Below are 11187 nucleotides of genomic sequence, written 5' to 3' on the forward strand. Positions count from 1 at the left end.
TCTTTCCAAAAGAAAAATAGAATCTCTTTTGTTTATACTTAACAGTGGCATTGACATGGTGAAAAGACTTTCTTATATTTTTCAAAACAATATCTTTTTTAAAAGATCCCTAAAGTAAGCTACAGGTGATAACAAAGACCTGTTCAACTTCCATTAACCTGTGTGGAAGCTGGATTATTCCAATAATGCAAACAATTAATAAGAACTATAGGAACATTGAGGGGTTTGTTCCTTAACTGGAAATGCATTGCTATTTGTTAACTCAGAGTCCAGCCTTTGGGATATAAAGCCTTAGGCCCAAATATTCAAGGTTTTTTTTTTTTAAAGTTAGGCAATTAAGCCCCTACTTAAGGGAAAGAACCTAAGTATGTGGTTTCATATGCTATAGAATGTGTGTTGTAGCTTGCTGATTTTTGTTAGCAAGTGTTTTTTGTTTTACTATATCATGTGCTAAATAAGATTAATAACAGGCCAAAAAAAAAAAGCAGCCTTATGGAGGGGTCAGTCCTGGGGTTGGTTTTGTTTAATATTTTCATTAATGATCTTGAAGATGGGATGGGCACCCTCAGCAAGTTTGTGGATGACACTAACCTGGGGTTAGTAGTGGATACACTCGAGAGTAGGGCTAGGATTCAGTGATCTAGACAAATTGGAGGATTGGGCCTAAAGAAATCTCATGAGGCTCAACAAGAACAAATGCAAAGTTCTGAACTTAGGATGGAAGAAGCCCATGTACCATTATAGGCTTGGGACCAACTAGCTAAGCAGCAGCTCTGCAGAAAAGGACCTGTGGGTTACAGTAGACAATAAGCTGAATATGAGTCAACAGTGTGCCCTTGAAGCCAAGAAAGCTAACAACATACTGAGCTGCATTAGTAGGAACATTGCCAGCAGATGGAGGGAAATAATTATTCCCCTCTATTCAACATTGAGGAGGCCTCTTCTGGAGTATAGTGTCCAGTTTTGGGCCCCCCAGTACAGAAAGGATGTGGACAAAACAAGAAAGGAAGGAAGTTGGAGAAAACAAAGGGCAACAAAAATGGTGAGGGGGCTGGAGCATGACTTATGAGGAGAGGCTGAGAGAACTGGGTTTATGTAGTCTGGAGAAGCAAAGACTGAGGAGGATTTGATAGAAGCCCTCAATTACCTGAAGGGTAGTTCCATAGAGGATGGAGCTAGACTGTTCTCAGTACTGGCAGATGACAGAACGAGGAGCAATGGTGTCAACTTGCAGCAAAGGAAGTGTAATAGTGGGCCTACTCGGGGCCACTTTCCCTGCGGCCTGCCCACCTGTTCCTGGGCTAACCGCTTGCATTCTCGCCCGCCATGCCTTGTTGTTAATATTTAATTAGTAGATGTTAATAAGCGGGAGGCTGCCCATTTTTTTTGCCCCGATGCTAGGGGGTGCTATCTGCGGCTCTTTTTCTCCCCGACACTGCAGCCCAAGCCTTGCAGATGGCATCTAGTTGATCTCATCATCACCGGCCCCCCACACTGGGCCCCCAAAACCTCCTGATTGAACCCCAACCTAGAGTCCTCTTATCAGGCAGCCTCATCCACCTTCATATTGGGCAGCATAGCTCCCTGACCCACTTCCCCTTCCACGTGTGATCCCCCCACCAGGACCTTCAGCTCACTAGCTCTGGCCCACCTCCAGGCCAGTCAGAACCCCTGGCCCTCAGCTCTTGGGCGTTCCTTGTGGTGGGCCCCTGGCCCTTTAACCATTCTGGTCCTGGCCCCAGCATGGGCCAGTCAGGGGAAGTTCAGACAGGCATTGAGTCTATGTCCCTTTCCTCTCTCTGCGGGTCCACTCTCTGGACCCTCCAAAACAAGGGGTAACCCACCCAGTTGAGGGGTCTAGGGGTTGAGGCACCCCAACCCACCTTTCACTGGGGTAGTAACTGGCTTGGCATTTCCTGGGGGCTCCTGTGCCACTGGGAGCCCCACCAGGCCACCCACTCCCAGCAGGGTGCAGTTTTAGGTTATACCTAGGACCAGGAACCTCCTTACCAACTCCTACAGCTCCTCCCTTACCTCCAGATGATATCAGCAGCCCTCCAGCAGCAAAACTGCCCTGATTATATGGGCAGCCCTGAATCTAAAATGGCTGCCCTAATCAAGTACCTGCCAGCTGCTGCCTTCTGGCTCTTAAAGTGGCAGGCACAAACAGTGCCCTGCCACAGGAAGTTTAGGTTGGATATTAGGAAAAAACTCTCACTAGGAAGCACTGGAACAGGTTGCCTAGAGAGGTGGTGGAATCTTCATCCTTGGAGGTTTTTAAGACCCGGCTAGACAAAGCCTTGGCTGGGATGATTTAGTTGGGGCAGGTCCTGCTTTGAGCAAGGGGTTGGACTTGATGACCTTCTGAGGTCCCTTCCAACCCTAATTTTCTATGATTCTATGATGCTGTGTTTCCTCCTCACCATATTGCTTATCTCTAATTTCAGTTCTGCAAACCTACAAGAGAAACCTCTAATTAACTTACTGCATTTCATCCTATCTTAATTCAGAGCTTCCCTTCCCTCCACCCACACCCTTATTCTTACCCTTAATTTGGAGAGTGTAGAGTCGAGAGCTTGTTTTCTGCACAGAACGTTATGCTGGCCATTTTCACACTTACATGATCTTTCTGTGACATTGTTTTGGTAGGTAAAGCTTCTTTGCTGCTGCTTCTATGCTACAGAGATTACCATAAGATCCACCTCCTAAAACCATTATTCAGTCAATGTTTGACAATACCACTCTTAGCAGCATTGTGGATGAGTAGTATAACCTAGTTCAACGCTACTCTTAGGTGATTCCAGTGTGCAGAGATAGGCATTTCAAAGAAATCGGCTCCAGATCTATCAAGATATTTAGGCATTTAATTCTCATTGAAATGAAATGGAATTAACAACTAAATACTTTTGTGGACCTGGATCATTGTGCCAGTCACCATCACCACTCTCCGTCAAAGGAGTCTTGGTGCACTCCCTTCACAGGATACAGCTACAGCTGGTAAGGTGACTCATCCAATCTTGTCATCCTTGTCTTGATGATGGATATATTTTCAAACTGTAGTTGGGTCATTACAGTTACAAAAAAATGAAACCCTTGGCCTTAAAAAAGGCCCTAGATAGTTCAGAATGTAGCACTGCACCTGTGCCTGCCAGAAGTGCTGGCTTCCTTATATTGACTCTGTGTTGAAAATCAAGCTTGGAGCTTTGCAACGCAGAGCAACTGAATTTTTAAATCTCTCTGTGGAAGTGACCAAAACTATTAAATGGACTGTTTCTTTAATATTTCTATTATATTAAATGGCCTGAAGATGTGAGTGATTCATCTTTCACTTTAAAACCCTCATCCTTCTGCAATTTACTTTGAAAAAGGTATGGGGAGAGAATTTACTGGGCTTTTTTGTACCTAAAGTTCTGAAATCAGGACCCCTTCCAGTTCCCTGGGTACGAATCAGTACTGTATTTGGCCCACAGTATTCAAGTCTATACAATATAATTGAAAATGCCTTTCTTTAGTTGTGTTTATGAGGTGAATCAGAAAACTTTCAGTCCTAATGGTATACTGAAAACAAGAGACACTACTGGGATTAAGGCTGCTTAATGGTTTGCAATTCAAGAGCTTTACTAAATGTTACAAATGCAGAAGATCTGAACCAAATCCAATGGAAATTTGGAATAATAAAATGATGATTTCTGTACATATTATTTCATCATTATCATATTTATGCAGTTGTATAAAGGGATACAAAAATCAGTTCATATGTTGGGAAATGCTGTAAAGTTCTCATTGTAGTTTAGAGAGTTAATTATCACCCATTCTGTGAGCTTTAAATACTGTGTTTTTCATGAGATCTCCTTGGGGACAGAAAGGTATTTTGTGTGTTCTCTCTCTTGCTCCAAAACTTGGAAAAACCAAGAAATAATGTGTTTTGTTTGGGTGAAGGGAACATGAGAAATAAGCTGATTTTTCTTTTGCTGTTGTTGAATTACTGTTGTTGAAATAAACCATCAGACAACTCTACCCTTTTTTACACTGGCATAAATCAAAAACCCAAAGTAACTCCATAGAAGCTAACTTCAATCATGTGCATGAGTCCTACTGACCTCAAGAGGACATTAGTACAAGTTCCAACATTTTCCTGACTAGGTGTGATTTTTGAATTGGGGACTTAATCTTTGCCTTCATTTTCTTCATCATCTGAGGAATGGTTGGTCAGGAGATGTAAGCAGAACAGCCACGGTTAGAGTTCTACTTTGTTGGGTACCTTCCACTGTGCTTCTCTTTAATTAGCTGAGATGGATAGTCTTGCAGAGATTAAGCTGTTAAAATGAGACTTAAAAAAATTATAGTCTTTTCTGTAGATTCCTTCTCCCTCCCCACCCCTTCTTGGCTTCAAAATCAGTGATTTTCCATGGGCTTCCACTGATCTCATACTTGTGCAAATGTTCCAGGGAAATGAAGCACAAGAAGCTCAGGAGTCTTTTAAACTATCTCTTGGCCTACTATAACATTTTCACAGTTTTCCTGGCATGCCTGCCCATCCAGTGCTGCTGGAAATGGTGTTTCTTGTAGTCAACTGGACACAGTACACAGTTGCCTCAGCACATGCAGGACTAGCTAATGAAAGTAACCATTGTTAGGTTATATATTGTGCTAAAATAATTAATAGTTAGGATGTTAGGTGTTAATACCTAACATAAAGAGATAGGGACAGTTCTAAGGTTACTCTGATTAATTCTATTTAAAAAAATGGAAGAGGATTTTGTGAAGCACCTGGACAATAACCTCACGTTTACATTTGGATGCAAGCAAGTAAGTTGTAGATGAATGGCCAAAATAAAAGTGTTTTTATCTACTTTGGGTATGTAGAAACAACAGCTAGACCATGAAAGTGTAGGTGATACTCATGAATTCAAGCTGGCAACACCACAATTGCGGGCAGTTGCCTCTTGGTCTCGTCTCCCGCATTCATAGGCAACCAGTCCCAATGGGGTGTTAGAAAGTTTACTTTGCCGACTTTCATACACCACAGCCACAGAACATCCTATAAAACCCTGCAATGTGCTATAGGTGAAGAGTTAGAAATGAAGGCACTATTGATATCTTGCCCTTGCAGTGCCTGGAAATTTACTTAGATTAAAGATGTCTGGATAATCATAAGAAGTGGACCATGTCCCATGGTCCAAAGAAGGCAAAAAGATTTGGTGATCATTTTTACCCTAAGTGCAAAGGCTAGTTTCACCAGACAGGTACCTGAGAGGTTTTTAGCCCCTGTAGGCTATGAACAGAAGTTGTATTTGTCCCATTTTCTCCTGGAACAAACTGCAGTCATTCAGACATGCATGTCTGGGACAAACCCTAAAAAGGTTTGTGGGATAAGAAGTGCTAACAGTTTGTTCTGGGACACTGAGAAGTGTGTTTGAATGGTTGTTCTGGAATGGCATTATTAGGTCAATGGCAGGAAAGTAGCAGTGCATTCAGTTGCTTATTAAACTCTGATTGGAAGGGTGATATGTGTACATACCAGTGCCTCAACTCTTTTGTTCCAGGACAAACACAGTCACAACTAGTCATGGGATAAATGTAACGGACACCATCTGTTGGTCCCATGACATCTATGTCAAGCACATCATGGGCCATTACCAATACACTGACCCCACCAGACTGACCGCCACCAGACCAGACCCAGAGGGGACCACCTGAATCCCCCTCTCCACCTGATGGACTCCAAGAGGAATCTTTGAATGACAGACCACTCCACTTCACCCGAAGATGACCCCCACAATAGACTGAGTAAATTCTTCAACCTACCCCCCCACCATTGCGGACCATTGTATGGGTTTGTGTACATCTATCCTCTTTCTCTCTCAGGGTCATGATACCCCTCCTTCCCCTTCCCCCATCCCCTCCCCCCACCCCTGTGCTTAGTCAGCTAAAATTGTATTTTCTGTAACCTAGTTGCGTTCTCCTCCTCACCTCCATCCCTCTTATGTTAGTCCCTTACTTGGGCACTCTGTATTTCCCTTATGGTTTTGCTATCTTTGGTTCGTGACTCTTTAGTACCCACTGGAGGTACTAAATTTAATGCACATTGGAAAAAACTTCTTAATGCTCGTGTAGATGTGCCCTCTCTTTTATTTCCTTGACCATCACAACTACAACATCACTTCAACAGTCTCACCCTCATGACCAGTTGGTATACATTTAATCCTGTGCCAATTTCATTCTTTGATTTAAATAGCTTTTTACCCTCCCTAATATGCTTAAAATGAGCAATCATATCACCTTTCAGCCTTCATTTCTGAGCTGAGCAAGCCAAGCTCTGTTAATTTTGTTTCATAAGATAAGTTTTCCAGTGCCCTAACCATGCTAAGTGTCCTTCTCTGTAGCTATTCCAGTCATCTGAACGTAGGCTGAACCAGAACTGTACACAAAATTCAAACTCTGAAGAAGCAGATGTGACAGGCTAGCTGGCAGTGACCTAGCCCACAGGTTTTGAAAGGGCAAAAGATGATTGGAGGACTTGGGATTCCCTTTCTGCACCAAGCTGGTAATGATTTGGCCCAGGGGTTTTGAAGGGGTAAAAGATGATCAGAGGACTTGGGATTTCCTTTCCGCACCAATCAGGCCCCAGAGACACACTCTCCGTGTCCCCTGATTGGCCCCTTGGGTCACCTGAAGGGGGATAAAAGGGGCAGTGCAGCTGACTCAGGGAGACCAGTGAGGGACAACAAGGAAGGAGCTTCATAGAGCTGGTAAGAGCTGAGCCAGTAGGCCAGGAGCAGTGCCCCAGAAGACCCTGAAACAGCAGGACCTGCAGGCAGCAGTTCGACCCTCAGCAGCACAGCGTGCAGCTGGCAGGAGAGGTTCCCTGCTGGGCTCCAGGATCCCCTTCGCAAGGCTGTAGCCAGCAGGAGAGGCTCTCCCCGCTCCAGCAAGGATCTGAGAAGTGACCTGAGAGGTTCCCAGCTCTGCTTCCAGCTCCTCCAATCAGAGGCCAGGCAGCTCAACATGAGGCTGGGGCTCTGGGAAGGTCAAGACCCCTAGCAGGCTGTAGCAGTGCTACTGCTGGTAGTTGTGTGGGAGTGTTCTTTCCTATCTATGTGAGAGATCTGGGTTCAAGCCCTGACTGGGGGTGGGTGAGCTAATGAGGCAAATCTTCTTGCAGTGGAAATGGGCCATTGTGCTTTCTTCTGAGAGGATTCAAATCAATATCCTTCATTTTCCAGGAGTGGGCCCAGCCCACCTAGCTAAGAAATAATTTTAGGAGGATGAAGGCTACACTACTAGACAGGCAAAACTGCAACAGTCATGGGACCAGGAGAGTTTGCAAGAGTGAACATAAATCTAGTCTAGTGATGAGGGAACTTTGCTGGCAGGTTGTAGTCCTAAGGTCTAGTCCCTACTGCCAGGGTTAGTTCTGTTTTTTTAAATTCAATGACTGTCAAAAATAGCTCTCCCAGCCTATGGCCTGGTGCTTAGTGTACACTCCTGTGATGTGGGTATGAATCTGCTCAGGTTAAGGACCAGGGTTCCCCTAGATGACTACTCTTAGTAGAATATTATGCAAATGATGAACACCATGCCCTAGGCATTTCTTGTGTTTCTTAGTAAGATGTGCTTTGGACATTGTGCTTTGTCCTGAATTCAAGGTGGTGCATGTACTCTGTGGGCACTACAGTTCCCAGAGAGGCACGATCCCTTTGGAACCTCACAAGGTCTATTCCGGCTTGCGATAGAAATTGGGTGCATCTACACATGTACTTTAATGCACAGTAGACTATTTTATTGAGCATTAAAGTGTCATGTAAAAACTGCGGCATTAAGCTTATGTGTAGTAAGGCTAGGGACAGATATCCAAAAAGTCCGAGCCTGAATTGATTCAGTCTTTGTGGGTTAGTCTAAGCTGCAGAGAGTGAACTGGTTCACAAGTGGATAGACATTCAGCACATGCCTGCAGTGGCTCAAGCCAGAAGGCTGGGGGCACTAGAGCAGCCCTCTCTTCTACAGGAAGCTGAGCTGAGGAGGGGGTGTGCCAGGCCCTGGCAGACCCACCCCAGCAGCTTCCTGATGGCTGAGAGCAATGTGGGCACACAGGACTGCCCAGTTCCATAGGGGAACTTTTCTTCCTCCTCCCTCTCCCCCAGTGCTGCAGGGCTGGGAGGAAAGCCCTGTTCAGTGCTGGGGAGGGCTCTTGTCCCTCCTCCCTACTCCTCTGTGGGATGGGGAGGGGGGCTCTGTGAGGCTGCCTGGCTCCAGAAGGGGAATCTTCCCCCTGCTTCTCCCCCATTGCTGCAGTGTGGGGAGGGGGGAATCTATGGGATGCTGTGCAGCCCCAGAGGGAGACTCTTCCACCCACTCCTCCCCCCCAGGGCAGGGGGAGGCTCTGGTCCATGCTGGGGGGAACTCTTCCCCCTTCCCTTCCCCGCAGAGGGGCAGCAGGAGTGCAGGGTCCTGCACAGTGGAGATTGGGGAAAGCAGCTGGCTCCAGTGTGGGGTTTCCCCCGCTGCAGGCTGAAGCTTAGGGATCAGAGCAGTGGGGATAAGGCAGGCTCCACTCCTTCCCCCTGCACAGAGCTGGCCAGAGCCATGCCTGCACCAGGCATGAGCACTCCGACTTCCTCGCCTGTTTCTGCTGCCAGGCAGTGGAGACTGCACACCATAGGGGGAGAGTGTGGGGGTCCCTACATGCCCCACCTTCCCTCACACCTCACACACCCACACCCTGCCCAACTTAGGTCTGCACTCCCACTGCCCCTCTGCGGCATGGAAGAGGAGGGGGAAGAGTTCCCCCTAGCATGGAACAGAGGCTCTCCCTGCCCCCCATCCCTGCTCTGGGGCTGGGCAGCATTGCATGGAGCACCCCCTCCCCTTTCCACCACAGGGGCTGGGGGGGAAGGGGAGGATGAGCAAAAGTCTCCATCCAGTGCCTGACAGAGCCCCACCTCCCCACCCTGTGGGACAACCAACCCAGCATGGCCCCATTAAGGTGAGTCTCTTCCCTGCAGCCAGGGTTTGCCAGTTCCAGGGGCCACTGCTGCAGCCCCCTCCCCTCTGCTCCCCAGCAGTGGGTGAAGAGGGGAAGGAGGGAAGAATTAACACCCCCTGCCCACTTTGCCTTAATGGGGCCATGCTAGTTGGTGTCTCTGCTAGGGCCCGTCCCTGCTCTGACTAGAGAGCAGAGGGGTGGGTTCAGCCCTGCAGCTGGAGCAGAGAGCCTTTATCTTAAACCAGCAAGGGGTTTGGGACAGACATTGCATAAATCGGTTTGAGCCAAATCAGTTAAATCTGATACTACATTCAACCAGTTTTATTTCAAACCGGTTTTGGTCATTTTGAAACTGATTTATGTGCACTGGATATCTGTTCTGTTACAGGTTTAAACCAATTTCTGGTCACTTAAACCAGTTTATGTGTATTGTCTGTCCCTGGCCTAAAAGTCTACTGCACATTGTCACTAAAAAAGTGTGCACTACTGCGCATTAGCTCAGCCTAATGTGCATTAAATTAGTACCTCACATTGCAGGGCACTTACACATGCAGGGAGGCTGCTCCAACACATTGTAATTCTAGTGCTTCTGGAGCAGACATGATGAATCAAGTCTGCAGGAACATGAAAATTACCATGCTCCGGCAGACTCCAGCATCACATGTATCAGCATCCCTGCACTGAAAATGATGGTGGGGTGCTTTAAACTAACACTCGTTCAACAAGCTTTAGTTCAAAGTGCCCTGCCACCATTTTTCAGTGTGGGAATGCTGATGTGATGCTCCAAGTGCTTTTAATTAGTGCGGCTCTCAGAACTGAGCTAATTAAAGCAACCTCCCACTCCCCACTTCCCCCACCTCCCACAACATGCCTATAAATGTCTGGAGATACTAAATTTAATGTTCATTAGAAAAGGCACATTAATGCATGTATAGATGTGCCTAGTAGGCAGGAATTAGGTACCTGGTGCTCATACTGGAATGCTTGTCCATATACCCAGAACCTTAAGATTTAGCTTCTTTTCTGGCCAAAATGTAGGCACTGGATGAATTTAATCACCTAATGGGCTTTGTGGCTGGATCACAGTTGATCAGGATTGCTATTTGTGACTCACATGCCTAAATTTTTTCCTAATTCTTTTTTAGGGCCCTTAGTTTAGTAATGTGTCTCTAGAAGGGTTTCCTAGTAAGCTCATTGGGAACTGCCGCTGGACAAATATGGTAATTTAAGATAATTGTTGATTTTGGGTACCTTGATTTGTGGATGTCCAGCCTGAAAATATTTAGAGAGGCCTGATAGTAAATATTCTCTGAATGGCAGGCATTTCTGAAAAGTTTGTCCTTGATTTACAGAAGCTCAGGCCTACATGAAGAATTTCTCTCACAGAATGACTAGTTTAACAAAATTCTATTAAAAACCATTTACTATCTATCTGAAGGACTACACTGATGCATAATTTCAACTACTTAAAGGACAAAAGAAAAGACTTGTTGTAGGGGAAGGCAGGGGATCAGGTAGTATAAAAGGCTGGTTTATTTTTTTTAATCTGCATTTGGCTGATCCAGCAGTATAGGGATATGACTGGCACCTGATGCATATGGGCAGTGGTGGCTTCCATTTGCCTTTGTGATCACAACTGTGATCACATTATAGCTGCTGTCAGCAACCATTTTTTATTGCTGTCCTCCCCACAGGTCAGCCCTTGCTACAGTACTGGATTGATCATTTTTAAAGACTGGTTTACCATTTTGGGTTGGCACTTCAAATAGCCATTAGCCTTGTTGTTGCTTAGCACATGCATTTTGAATCAGCATTTTCTGCAGCCCTAGACATTAGACATAAATGCCCTTCAAAATATTTTGTATAAGTGGAATATTGCACTTCTTTCATTCTATAAAATACAAATTTCATTTTAAAAAAGCAAAGAGGAAGAATTTTGCAAGACTAGTCTTTACATTTTAACATAGGTCATAAACTTTCAGTAGCAAATAAAACTAAGGGAAACAAGAATCCAGTTCACAGAACAACCTGAAAGTTTATGTTTTTAACATAACAGTAAAATCTAAAGATGGAGAATATTATAAAAAATAAAAGAATTATTAAAACTGGTGAATTTAGTGTGAAGAGAAAGCTATCACACAATGCATACAGCTACAACAATGGAAGTGTTGCAATATAGGGTGAAGATAGCTGCCTGTGGT

At 45.2% G+C, this 11187-nt stretch overlaps 1 long non-coding RNA gene across 2 annotated transcripts; it reads left to right on the forward strand.

Moving 5' to 3' along the window:
* The first annotated feature begins 1056 nt into the window (after nt 1-1056).
* LOC109311831 lies at nt 1057-10923 on the forward strand. 2 transcript variants are annotated; one of them, XR_002101628.1, is made up of 4 exons: nt 1057-1242; nt 1969-1974; nt 4638-4647; nt 10913-10923. It is a non-coding gene; the product is annotated as an uncharacterized LOC109311831 (long non-coding RNA). The 2 variants fall into 2 exon arrangements; XR_002101627.1 differs by lacking the exons at nt 4638-4647; nt 10913-10923 and adding an exon at nt 2193-2219.
* The last annotated feature ends 264 nt before the right edge of the window (nt 10924-11187 follow it).

The sequence above is a fragment of the Crocodylus porosus genome, unplaced genomic scaffold (assembly GCF_001723895.1).
Source record: "Crocodylus porosus isolate Cpor-Errol unplaced genomic scaffold, CroPor_comp1, whole genome shotgun sequence".
NCBI classification, from domain to species: Eukaryota; Metazoa; Chordata; order Crocodylia; family Crocodylidae; genus Crocodylus; species Crocodylus porosus.